General features: G+C 45.1%; 1 long non-coding RNA gene across 2 annotated transcripts in view; it reads right to left on the bottom strand.

The window, feature by feature from the left end:
* LOC130543249 (uncharacterized) overlaps positions 1 to 13,659 on the bottom strand; it is a 59,167-nt gene that overhangs the window by 22,079 nt on the left and 23,429 nt on the right. For both annotated transcript variants that reach the window (XR_008958454.1, XR_008958453.1), the window contains one exon: positions 11,058 to 11,127. This is a non-coding gene — a long non-coding RNA (uncharacterized LOC130543249). The remainder of the gene's footprint in view (positions 1 to 11,057; positions 11,128 to 13,659) is intronic.

Raw genomic sequence — 13,659 nt, 5'->3', positions numbered from 1 at the left:
TTCCTGATTAAAACCCTTCAGAGTGTAGGAATAGAAGGTACATTTCTCAATCTCATAAAAGCCATCTATGAAAAGCCTACTGCAAATATTATTCTCAATGGGGAAAAGCTGGAAGCCTTTCCCTTAAGATCAGGAACACGACAAGGATGCCCACTCTCGCCAATATTATTCAACATAGTACTAGAAGTCCTTGCAACAGCAATCAGACGACAAAAAGGGATCAAAGGTATTCAAATCGGCAAAGAAGAAGTCAAAATGTCTCTCTTCGCAGATGACATGATACTCTATATGGAAAACCCAAAAGAAGCCACTCCCAAACTATTAGAAGTTATAGAGCAATTCAGTAACGTGGCGGGATACAAAATCAATGCTCAGAAATCAGTTGCATTTCTGTACACGAATAACGAGAACGAAGAAAGAGAAATTAGGGAATCCATCCCATTTACAATAGCACCAAAAACCATATGTTACCTTGGAATTAACTTAACCAGAGACATAAAGGACCTTTATTCTAGAAACTATAAATCATTCTTAAAAGACATTGAGGAAGACATAAAAAGATGGAAAGATATTCCATGCTCATGGATCAGAAGAATTAACATAGTTAAAATGTCCATGCTACCCAGAGCAATCTACACTTTCAATGCTATCCCGATCAAAATACCGAGGACATTTTTCAAAGAACTGGAACAAATAGTCCTTAAATTTGTATGGAACCAGAAAAGACTCCGAATCTCCAAGTAACTGTTGAAAAGGAAAAACAAAGCTGGGGGCATCACAATGCTGGATTTCGAGCTGTACTACAAAGCTGTGATCACAAAGACAGCATGGTACTGGCACAAAAACAGACACATAGACCAATGGAACAGAATAGAGAGCCCAGAAATGGACCCTCAGCTCTTTGGGCAACTAATATTTGATAAAGCAGGAAAAAACATCCGGTGGGAAAAAGACAGTCTCTTCAATAAATGGTGCTGGGAAAATTGGACAGCCACATGCAAAAGAATGAAACTTGACCACTCTCTCACACCATACACAAAAATAAACTCCAAATGGATGAAAGACCTCGATGTGAGACAGGAATCCATCAAAATCCTAGAGGAGAACATAGGCAGCAACCTCTACGACATCGTCCAAAGCAACCTTTTTCATGATACATCCCCAAAGGCAAGAGAAACAAAAGATAAAATGAATTCATGGGACTTCATCAAGATTAAAAGTTTCGGCACAGCCAAGGAAGCAGTCAGAAAAACTAAGAGGCAGCCCACAGAATGGGAGAATATATTTGCAAATGACACTACAGATAAAGGACTGGTATCCAAGATCTACAAAGAACTTCTCAAACTCAATACACGAGAAACAAATAAATCAAAAAATGGGCAGAAGATATGAACAGACACTTTTCCAATGAAGACATACAAATGGCTAACAGACACATGAAAAAATGTTCAAAATCATTAGCCATCAAGGAAATTCAAATCAAAACTTCACTGAGATACCACCTTACGCCAGTTAGAATGGCAAAAATAGACAAGGCAAGAAACAACAATTGTTGGAGAGGATGTGGAGAAAGGGGATCCCTCCTACATTGTTGGTGGGAATGCAAGTTGGTACAGCCACTCTGGAAAACAGTGTGGAGGTCCCTTAAAAAGTTAAAAATTGAGCTTCCCTATGATCCAGCCATTGCACTACTGGGTGTTTACCCCAAAGATACAGACGTAGTGAAGAGAAGGGCCATATGCACCCCAATGTTCATAGCAGCAATGTCCACAATAGCTAAATCGTGGAAGGAGCTGAGATGCCCTTCAACAGATGACTGGATTAAGAAGTTGTGGTCCATATATACAATGGAATATTACTCAGCAATCAGAAAGAACGAGTTCTCAACATTTGCTACAACATGGACGGCACTGGAGGAGATAATGCTAAGTGAAATAAGTCAAGCAGAGAAAGACAACTATCATATGATTTCTCTCATCTATGGAACATAAGAACTAGAATGATCAGTAGGGGAAGAAAGGGATAAAGAAAGGGGGGGTAATCAGAAGGGGGAATGAAACATGAGAGACTATGGACTATGAGAAACAAACTGAGGACTTCAGAGGGGAGGGTGTGGGGGAATGGGATAGGCCAGTGATGGGTAGTAAGGAGGGCACATATTGCATGGTGCACTGGGTGTTATACACAACTAATGAATCATCGAGCCTTACATCGAAAAGCGGGGATGTACTGTATGGTGACTAACATAATAAAAAATCATTATAAAAAAAAAGTGTCTACGAATGCATAGGGAAAGGGTCACCTACTTTACTCAAGGAGAGATCACTCTATGTGAAAGCATCTTGCACCTCACATCTGGTGTCATGAAGTGGGAGGATTGTGCCAAACGGTGTCTGCAAGCATCAAGATAATGCCCTTCATTTAATGACGTAAGAACGCTACACAGAAAGCATCTCTCAACTCACATCAGTCATGAGGAGGAAAGCCCTTCAAAAAGGTTGTGTGAAAACGAAAGGAAAGTGCCATCAGTCAATTCAGCGAACCATGTTTTTGTAGAGACAAGGCAACGTTGATCAGTGAAAACACCAGGGTTTACCAATACGTGTGTTGAACCTTAAGGAAACAGCCATAGACGTAATCTCAGGAAGAAGAGGGTATGGAAAGGGTTTTCCAAGTCCCATAAACTGTCATGATGATGGAAGCATGTGTCTGATTGGGAATAAAAGCATAAGGAAAGGGACGTGAACCAATCTTAGGAAAGAACATTGTACCAAAGCCATCTTTGAAGTCACGTCTTCGGTGGTGAAGATGAAACCATTTGTACAGGTGCCTTAGAAAACATAAGGAAAGTGCCATATACTGAATCAATGAAGGAACACCGTAGAGAAACCATCTGGCATCTCACAGTCCTCTGTCATGAAAACGGAAGCATGTGCAAAAGTGTGTAAGAAAGAGACACATAATGCTCCTGGAGCATTCAGGGGCCGCTGGTGGCTGGCGGTGTTAGAAACACAAAGGACAGAGACACACTGGCCCTGTAGGTGAGAGCTGGGATGCCAGGTGTGGGGCTCACATCCCGGACAGTGCAGGGTTGAGCAGAACCAACAGAAACAGAGTTAAAGTGGCCAGAACATCAGTGGAGAACTGTCCGCAATCCCTCTGAGACAGAGGATGAAATTTGGCCACTGCTGCTCTGGCTCTCAGAAGAGGCACAGCAAAACACCAGGGAAAGCCGCCAGACAACAAAAGCCTGGAAATACTGAATCACTCTGTGCCCATCCCCATCCCCCCTTGCAGGGGACACGGAGACTATACCCAAACAGGGTTAACCTTAATATCGGCTTGGCAGGCCCCTCCCCCAGAAGGCAGGCTGAAAAATCAAGAAGCCCACATCCCTAAGATCCCCATAAAACAAGGGCTCATGGCCTGGGTCCCAGTCAATAATTTGGGCTCTGGACAAACCCACAACTTCTCATTAGAATGTCTAGAAGGAGAAATCCGCCCCAGCAAAGAAAAGAAAATGAGTCTGTGGCTTCTGCCACAGAACTAATGGATATGGACATAACCAAATTATCAGAAATGGAATTCAGAGTAACAAAGGTGAAGATGGTGTGTAGACTTGAAAAAGTATTAACGAAAATATTGATGAGAATATAGAATCTCTAAGGGCAGAAATGAGACCAAATCTGGCAGAAATTAAAGTAAAAAAAATAACAAATAACGTACAGTATCTTTGCTCAGTGTAGAATCCCTATCGTAAGTGGTTGTGGCAACGTAAAGAACATGCCATAAACTAATCTGTAAGAAACAACAGTGTACAAGAACAAATTAGCCCTAACACCATCATTCGTGAACATGGAAGCATTAACGAAAATGGTCGTGGAAGCCTACGAAAGTGCAAAACACGTATCTCTGAGAGACAACACTATACAAGGAAAGACCAATGAACACCATCTTTCATGATTATGGAAGCATGAATGAAAAGGTTCTGGAATTACCAAGACTTTGCCCCATCCTTTAGGTAATAAACCACCATGTACAGGAAAACACCTTCAACTCATATCAACCTCCTCAATAGTGATCCCAACTCAACACTGGGTGTGTTGGCCTAGGGAAATGTCCACATACTTAGAGATAAGAAACAACGGTGTCAGGATAATTCCCTTCAAGTCACATCAGACTTCCTGAAGATGGAAGGAGGAATCAAAGTGGTTATGGTACCGTTAGGAAAGGCCTACGAACATAAAGCTGAGAAAAAACAGTGTACAGGAACCCTCTTACAACATACAGTATCTTTGGTTAATGTGGAATCTCTATCGTAAGTGGTTGTGGCATCGTAAAGAAAATCCTTAAGCTTTTTTATATGAAACAACAGTGTACAGGAACCCGCTTAGCCCTAACATCATCCTTCGTGAATATGGAAGCAGTAACCAAATTGGACGTGGAAGCCTGACTAAAGTGCCAAACACTTATCTCTGAGACACAACACTATACAAGGAAAGACCAATGAACATAATCCTTCACAAGTAAGGAAGAATTAATGAAAAGGTTCTGGAATCTCGGGGACTCTGCCCAATCCTTATTGCTAATGAACCACTGTGTACAGGAAGACACCTTCAACTCACATCAGCCTCCTCAACACTGATCCCGATTCAATTTTGGCTCTGTAGGCCTAGGTAAAGGTCCACATACTTATAGCTAAGAAACAACGGTGTCAGGATAATGCCCTTCAAGTTACATCAGCCTTCCTGAAGATGGAAGCAGGAATCTAGGTGGTTATAGTACCATTAGGAAAAGCCTACTGAAATATACCTGAGAAACCACAGTGTACAGGAAATATATTACAACGTACAATTTTTTGTAAGTGGTTCTGGCAACATAACTACAATGCCAAAAATTTATCTGTAAGAAACAACAGTGTACGGGAACCCACTTAGCCCTGACATCATTAATAATGAGTATGGAAGCATTCACCAACGTGGTCGTGGAGCCTTACGAAAGTGCCAAAAACTTATCTCTGAGACACAACAGTATACAAGGAAAGACCAATGATTTCTCAACATTTGCTGCAACATGGACGGTACTGGAGGAGGTAATGCTAAGTGAAATAAGTCAAGCAGAGAAAGACAATTATCATATTTTTTCTCTCAATTATGGAACATAAGAACTAGGAAGATCGGTAAGAGAAGAAAGGGATAAAAAGGGGGGGTAATGAGAAGGGGGAATAAAGCATGGCAGATAATGGACTCTGAGATAGAAACTGATTGTTTCAGAGGGGTGAGGGGTGAGGGGATGGGAGAGGCTGGTGATGGGCATTAAGGAGGGTACGTATTCTATGGTGCACTGGGTGTTATACGCAACTAATGAATCATTGAAATTTACATCAAAAACAAGGGATATACTGTATGGTGACTAACATAAAATAATTAAAAAAACACTAAAAAAAAGAAAATAGGGGGTTATGAATCACCAAAGGCACGCATACATATATCTAAGAAACAACAGTGTACAGGAAAGAACCCCTTACAATGGATATCAGCATTCACGCATATGGAAATATGATCCAAGGTGGAGGTGGAATTAGAGGGAAAGGACCACATACATATCCCAAGACAATACCACTTTAGAGAATAGCATTAACAATTAACATCATCTTTCATGAATATGGAAACATTAATGAAAAGTTTTTATTTTTTATTTTTTAAAGATTTTATTTATTTATTTGACAGAGATAGAGACAACCAGCGAGAGAGGGAACACAAGTAGGGGGAGTGGGAGAGGAAGAAGCAGGCTCATAGCAGAGGAGCCTGATGTGGGGCTCGATCCCATAACGCCAGGATCACGCCCAGAGCCGAAGGCAGACGCTTAACCGCTGTGCTACCCAGGCGCCCCTAATGAAAAGTTTGTAAATCTTGAGGACCGTGCCCCAACCTTATTGGTAATATACCACCGTATACAGGAAAACACCTTCAACTAATATCAGCCTCCTCAACACTGATTCCTATTCAAGATTGGGTGTGTACGCCTAGGGAAAGGTCCACATAATTATAGCTAAGAAACAACAGTGTCAGGATAATGCCTTTCAAGTCACATCAGCCTTCCTGAAGACGGAAGCATCGGTCAAGGTCACTAGGGTACCCTCTGGTAAGGCCTACGAACATAAAGCTGAGAAACAACAGTGTACAGGAGCCATCTTACAACGTACAATATCTTTGGTTAATGTGGCATCCTTATCGTAAATGGTTGTGACAATGTATTGAAAAGGCCATAAACTTATCTGTAAGAAACAACAGTGTACGGGAACCCACTTAGCCCTAATATCAAAATTCATGAATATGGAAGCATTAACCAAAATGGTTGTGGAAGCCTGACAAGAGTGCCAAAAACTTATCTCTGAGACGCAACACTATACAAGGAAAGACCAATGAATATCATCTTTCAAGAGTAAGGAAGATTTTACCATAGTGGTCTTGAAACATGAAATTTGTGCCCCATTCTTGTACGTAATAGACAGCAGTGTCTTTGAACCGTCCTCCAATTAAAGCAACCTCCTGCATAGGGATCCCTTCGCAAAATTGTGTTGCAGTCCTAGGGAAATTACCACACCCTTCTCTCTAGGAAACAACAGTGTCAGGATAACGTCTACCAATAATATCACTGATTAGAAATAGGGAAGCATGACTCAAAGTGGTTGTCGAAGCTTTAGGAAAGGTCTAAGTACATATCTGTAAGAAACAACAGTGTATAGGGACTGCCCTCAGCTAAAATCACCCTCATGATTATACAATCCTTCAGAAAATAGGGGGTGTATGAATCACCAAACCGCATACATATATCTAAGAAAAAACCATGTAGAGGATAGAACCCCTTACAATGAACATCACCATTCATGAATATGGAAACATGAACCAAGGAGGAGGTAGAATCAGAAGAAAAGGACCACATACCTATCCCTTGACAATACCACTTTACAGAATAACATTAACAATTAACAGCATCTTTCATGAATATGGAAGCATTAATGAATAGTTTCTTGAATCTTGAGGACTATTCCCCATCCTTATTGGTAATGAACCAGCGTGTACAGGAAAACACCTTCAACTAACATCAGCCTAATCAATACTGATGCCTATTCAACATTGTGTGTGTGGGCCTAGGGAAATTTTCCCATACTTATAGCTAAGAAACAATGGTGTGAGGATAATGCCCTTCAAATCACATCAGCCTTCTGAAGATGGAAGCATGAATCAAGGTGGTTATGGTTCCATTGGGTAAGCCCTCCGAACATATAACTGAGAAACAACTGTGTACAGAAACCATCTTACAACATACAATATCTTTGGTTTATGTGGACTCCCTATCATAAGTGATTGCAGCAACCTAACCAAAGTGCCATAAACTTATAGGTAAGAAAGAACATTGTACAGGAACCCACTTACCCATAATATCATCATTCATGAATATGGAAGCATTCATCAAATTGGTCACGGACGCCTGATGAAAATGAAAAACACTTATCTCTGAGACACAACACTATACAAGGAAAGACACAACACTATACATGGCTGCCATTTGGGACTCCAGAAAGCACTCCGAGACGGAGAAACCTCAGGGAACACCTGACCCAAGCCCAGACGAAACCAATTCCAGCAGATTCCTGGCCCCTAAAACACTGTGCCGACAGTCTCCCCAACCCACTCTCCTCAGCCCCGATAGGGTCGCAGAGCCAGCCGATTGAGATTTCCATCCTCCTAGGGCCTGACATTAACATTAGGTTGGGTTCTCAGGGTTTCACTCCTAGAGACACAGCACAAAGATATAGGTATTGGGGAAGCCTGAGCCCGATTGGGGCCAAAGCATGCCACACAGAAAGAAAGAGTGCCATCTGGGACTCTAGAGGCTATTAGGAGCAGGAGAAATCTGCATATCCCACACAGTCAATCCCGTCCAGCTCCCGCATTCAGGAGACCCTTGGATGAAAACCCTGAGCCTTCCTTTCTCCACAACCCACCTACTCAAATCAGGACACGGCAATGCTGAGTTCAAAACCAAGATATGGTCTTTCCCATGCTCCTGAGCCCTAAGCCAAATGCTCCGTTGGGTTCCCAGAGACCATTCCAGGAGCCAAGCACCAAACACACAGGGACTGGGGAAACCTGAGCCACATTGGTGAATCAGCATGCCACAGAGAGGGAAACCGTACCATTTGGACCTGCAGAGGAAGAGAAATAAGAATGCCTACCTGATCCAATCCCAGCGAGACACCACTTCCACAGACCCCCTGTGGGCAACTCCTGTGTCTGACATTCAACCCAAAGCACACCCTCCTCTTAGGCCCCTGGAATCTCACATCGGATGGCTCATCTGAACAGCCATACACCTAGACTCATGCCCTTACTACACGTTGAGTAGTGTGAGGTCCATTCCGAGACATCTAGCTCCAAGGACCAGGGAATGGGGACTGCTGAGCAATGTCAGGACACAAAGCCTGCCACACAGAAGGAAAGGTTGTCATCTGGGACTCCAGAAAGCACTCTGACAAGGAGAAACCTCAGGGAACACCTGACCAAAGCAAAGAGAAAATCACTTCCAGTGGATTCCTGACCCCTAAACACTGTGCCGACAGTCTCTCCAGCCCACTCTCCTGAGCCTCAACAGGGTGGCAGAGCCAGTCGATTGGGCTTTGCAGCCTCCTAGGGCGTGACACTCACCATAGCTTGGGTACTCAGGGGTCCACTCCTAGAGAGATGGCACAAAGATATAGGGATTTGGGAAACCTGAGCCCTATCTGAGGCCTCAGCATGCCAGAAAGAAAACGTACCATCTGGGATGCAGAGGTATTCGGGGGCTGAAAAATCTGCATATCCCACTGAATCAATTCTAGCTGGCTCCCGCATTCAGGGTCCCCTTGGACCAAAACCCTGAGCCTTCCCTTCTCCACAACCCACCTACTCAAATCAGGACACAGCAATGGTGAGCTCAAAACCAGGAGATGGTCCCTCCCAGGCTCCTGAGCCCTAAGCCAAATGTTCCGTTGGCTTCCAAGAGGTCTTTCCAGGAGGCAAACACACAGCGACTGGGGAAACCTGAGTCATACCTGCAAATCAGCATGCCATGCAGATGGAAACTGTGCCATTTGGACCCGCAGAAGGAATGCAGAGCAGAAGTTATGAATTCCCAGCTGTTCCAAACCCAACGAACCCCACATTCAAAGCCCCCCTGCCTGCAACTGCTGTGTTTCAGATGCAACCCAAATCACGCCCTACTCTTGGCCCCTGGAAGGTCACATCTGCTGGCTGATCTTTAGGGCCATGCCCCTAGATCCACGCCTTAATTCCAGTTTGGGGTCTGTTAGGTTTATTCCCATACACCTGACTCCAAAGCACAGGGATCAGGTACCACTGAGCAATGTTAGGCAGTAGCCTGCCACACAGAACTAAAATATGCCATTTGGGACTCCAGAAAGTTTTGCGAGAAGAAACCCAAGTGAACACCTGACCTAAGCCCAGCGAATCTCCACTTTCAGCAGAACTCTAGGCCCTCATCTGTGACACTGGCACTCTCCTCAGCCCCCAGGTCAGTTTGTTTAGAGCCGGTCAATCGGGCTTTCCATACTCCCCTCCATGACAGTAATCATAGGTTGGATTCTGAGTAGTCCACTTCCAGAGGTCTGCCTCCAAAGATACGGAGATGAAGAAGCCTGAGTCATACCTAAGGCCTCAGTATGCCACCCAAAGCGAAACCGTTTTATTTGGGACTCCAGAAAGGAGGTCAAGGGGGAGAAATCCTAATTACTTCTGTACTTGATTCCCTCGATCCCCTGCATTCACTGGCTCATGGGCACAAACCCACTGCTTCACACTCACCCCAACCCATGCCATCAATCCCCGCCCCCACCGTGGAAATTCTGGACACATCCACCCTATTGGAACTCTCATTCTCCTATGCCTTACCCCTAACCCTAGATTTGGTGTGAGAGGTCCATTCTGAAAAGGCTGGAGTGGGAGACATGGATCCTGAGGGCGGACCTGTGGCCCCCCTCCAAGGCCGGGCATCATCCTTGCCTCACAGGGGATCCATGAAAGTGTTCTATCAGATGACTGATGGGGCTCCCTCCTGAAGAACTCAGACACAGAAAGGCAATTACAGATGCTCACATGTACATACAACATGGGGAAAGAAATTACTGAACGCATAGATTTGGAGAATAGATTTGTAGGTGCCTGATTCAGAGGAGGATGGGAAGGGTGAAGGTGGTCAAAGATACAGGTTTGTGTGTTAAAATCCGACAGCCATGGAATGTTCTGTGCAGCATGGAGACTAAAGTGAACCCCGCAGGATGGGGTACAGGTTCCCCAGCTCTTTGAAAGTACAGTACTCCTAGGAAACCTTTCAGAGCAGAAAGGGTGTAAAGAAGGAATGACCATTAATTAATATGGAAAAATTAGTGACCATGCTCAGACTCCTAAATTTACTTATTGTTGGCATTTCTCAGGACCCAGGACACAATTCCTAATGGATGCCGAAAATAAATGGAGAGAAAGCACAGCAGATGCTCACAAACAGAATTCAAAGCGCTGGTGGCTGGACACGGAGAGTGGTTTACAGGAAGGAGCTGGTTACGGTGCACGCTGCATCTGTCGTGCTTCTCCCCAAACAGATGCTGAATGCAAAGCTCACCGTTCAACTCTTTTCATAAGGAACATCCTCTTCAGGTTTCTTCCCATTAGTGAAACCAGGTGATAACGGAGATCTTTCCAAAAAGCCAAGTGTCTTCCCATGAACTTTTAAAAAATGGGGAATACTTATACTTCACCGTTGCTGAGGGAGGAGATGTGAAAGCTTCTCCTGGAAACAAACCTCAGCAGATCCACCCAGAAAGGCACCTTCCTCAGCATGCCGAACGCGAACTACCTCCTACCCCCAGATACCTTCTCCTTCCCCTCGCTCAGGACAACCCACAACAGCTGGGAGTTACCCCAGTTCCTCCTTTCTCCCATCCTCAATATCTAAGCTGTCAGCAAATTCTGTGAGCTCCATCTTCAAGACGTACCCACCGTAGGACTCACCACTCCTTTCAAGGCCGCCTGTCTGGACCACACTGGAGCCCATCTCTTGCCTGAGTTCCTGGAAAAGAGTCATCATTGACCTCCCTTGCCCAACCTCAACCCTCTGTCATCTGTTCTCAACCCTGCAGCCAGGATGACCCAGTGAAACAGGGTCCCATGGGGTCACAGCCCTGCTATGGCTTTCTGTCACACTCTGTCACCTTGATGATGCAAGTCCTAAGCTGTCGCCCGTGGTCACAGGGCCATCTTGTAGCTCATGGATGCACCTGGTATGCTCCTTCCCTGGGGCCTTTGCACATGCTTTCCATTCTGTTTAGAATGCTCTTCATGTGATATCACTGACCTTCCCTAGATCTTGACTCAAGCATCACCCTCCTAGTGAAGTACCACCTGACCCCTATGTGAATACCAAACACCACCCCCACCTTCCCTTCAGCACCCCCAGTCCTGTCTCCTCCTTTATATTTCCATAGCACTTATTATAATCTCCAGTTCATCTTGGCAGGGAAGAAACTGAGGCATCAACTGATGGCTTCATCACCTACTCCTCCCAATTTCCTGGTCCAAAGTCCAGGGGAAAAGGTGCCCCAGGACTCTTACACAGCCAGGATGCCTGGGACGAGGGGGTCCATCCACCTCCTGCACCCTGAACACCATCAGGTAAGGGAGCCATATGAGGAATTCACTAGTACACGAAACCTGAAACCAGAAACCTTCCTCGATGACAGGTGAGCACACACATTTACTCCTCTTCCCTGAGGTGCTCATCCAAGAAACCTGAGCAGAGATGCTGCCCAGAGCCCAAATATCCCTCTGGCCAAAATCCTGGGAAACAGACATCTGATCTCAGCACCCTGCCAGGCTTGGATCGGCTCAGTGAGTCCTAAGACCCAGAGACTTCTTTCCACTCCAGCTCAATCCTTCTCACAGAGAAGCAAACTCCAGCCTCACAAACATGCTCATCATTAGCTCTGGAATTCCCTGTGTTGTGTCTACACTGGCCCACACAGTGGTCCCATGCAGAACACTCCACAAATGTCCTAGGTTTACAAGCCACTTTCAAGCTGCCCTTAGAAAGGCAGAAACTGGCCCAATAGGCAGACCAGCCAAGTGATTTGATGTGCTGCAAACTCGGACAACATCCTCCCTGAACACCAATGCTTCCGAGTCCAAGTGTCCAAACTTCGCTCACTGGGCACTGAGAACCATGTAAGCATGAACACTGCTCTTTCGATTCACTGACCTCCCAGGCCTTCCAATCAGAACCAAGCTCCAGTCACCACTCTATTTTCCCTTCAGAGAGAGAGGTCAAATGATGGAATAAAACACTCCCTGTGTACAGCACACTTTTATCCACATAGAATTCCTTGGTCTTTCTCATTCGGGCAGCCCTACAAGACCCACACCAATGAGAGATACCACAAGTTCAATCATCACGTATATATTTGACCTTGTGTTCTTTCTTTTGATAATTTTATTTCAAAGTCAATGTCTCTCTTGCTTCTTAAAATAATAATAATTAATAATTAATAATCATGATAATGATGATGATGATATGGTCACCTAAGGATTTGGATCTCCATTGCCAGATGGCATGACTCTTGTCCAGATAAGGATGAAGACAAAACCTCAGCCCATAAAGCAAAGCCCACAACCTCAGGGATCCCGACACGCCTCATGGGTGAAGAGTTCCGATGCTACATGGACTTGTCTGAGTCCAAACGATACAGGCAAACTCCAGCATTCATTCTGTTTTCTTCATTAATTCCCCAGCTCAAGTCGCAAGTGACTCACCGGGTCAAGCTTCCAGAGCCCTGGATGGGTCTCCAGGTAAGCACCCCCACCCCGGGGGGGGGGGGGGGGAGGGACATGAACACCAACAAAGGATTCTTTTAATACTTCACAAGACTGTTTTCCCATTCTTTAATTAAACTGGGAAATAAAAACGCACAGATAGCCCCTTCTACTAGCCGGTCCGATTCACTTCACTGGTCGATATAAGAGCAGGAAATAAAAGAGTTACGGATTTTCTGAGGACCCATCATATCCATCACTTCAGGTTTGAAACTTCACACACATGCAAGGAAAGAAGCTCCAGCAAACATCTCGGCCTGGCAACTCTGACTGCCTGAATTGGAGTGACAGGGACAAACGATGATTCTGTGTGTGCTGGCTGAGGCTGGTGGCCCTGAAGAAGGGACTCGGCCAGCTCTCCACCTGTGCCTCAACAGTCCTCAGCCAGGAACCAGCTCACAGCCCTCACCTGTCACAACGTTCACATGGGAGACCACAGCCACCCCAGGAGCGCGCCCTGCCCATACCCTGCTGCAGAATGCACTCAGCTCTCCTCTGGGACCCGTCACCTCTACCCAGACCTGGAACCCCCATCTGCTGCAAAGCTCCAGGATTCCCCCTCCTTTCCCAAAATTACACTGGCCCAAGGCTTTCCTGAGAAAGGGAGAAGGCTACCTAATGAATGGTTCACACCTTCTTTCCCTTTCTTTCATATTTATCTCCACTTACCTTCCTACCTGTGCAAACTGTTAAGTGATGTATGCATGGAACATGAACGTGTTCTGAGATCGCAATC

This window comes from Ursus arctos, unplaced genomic scaffold (assembly GCF_023065955.2).
Source record: "Ursus arctos isolate Adak ecotype North America unplaced genomic scaffold, UrsArc2.0 scaffold_9, whole genome shotgun sequence".
Classification (NCBI taxonomy): Eukaryota; Metazoa; Chordata; class Mammalia; order Carnivora; family Ursidae; genus Ursus; species Ursus arctos.
Note: the sequence above shows the minus strand (reverse complement) of the source record. Positions and strands in the feature narration are given on the sequence as shown.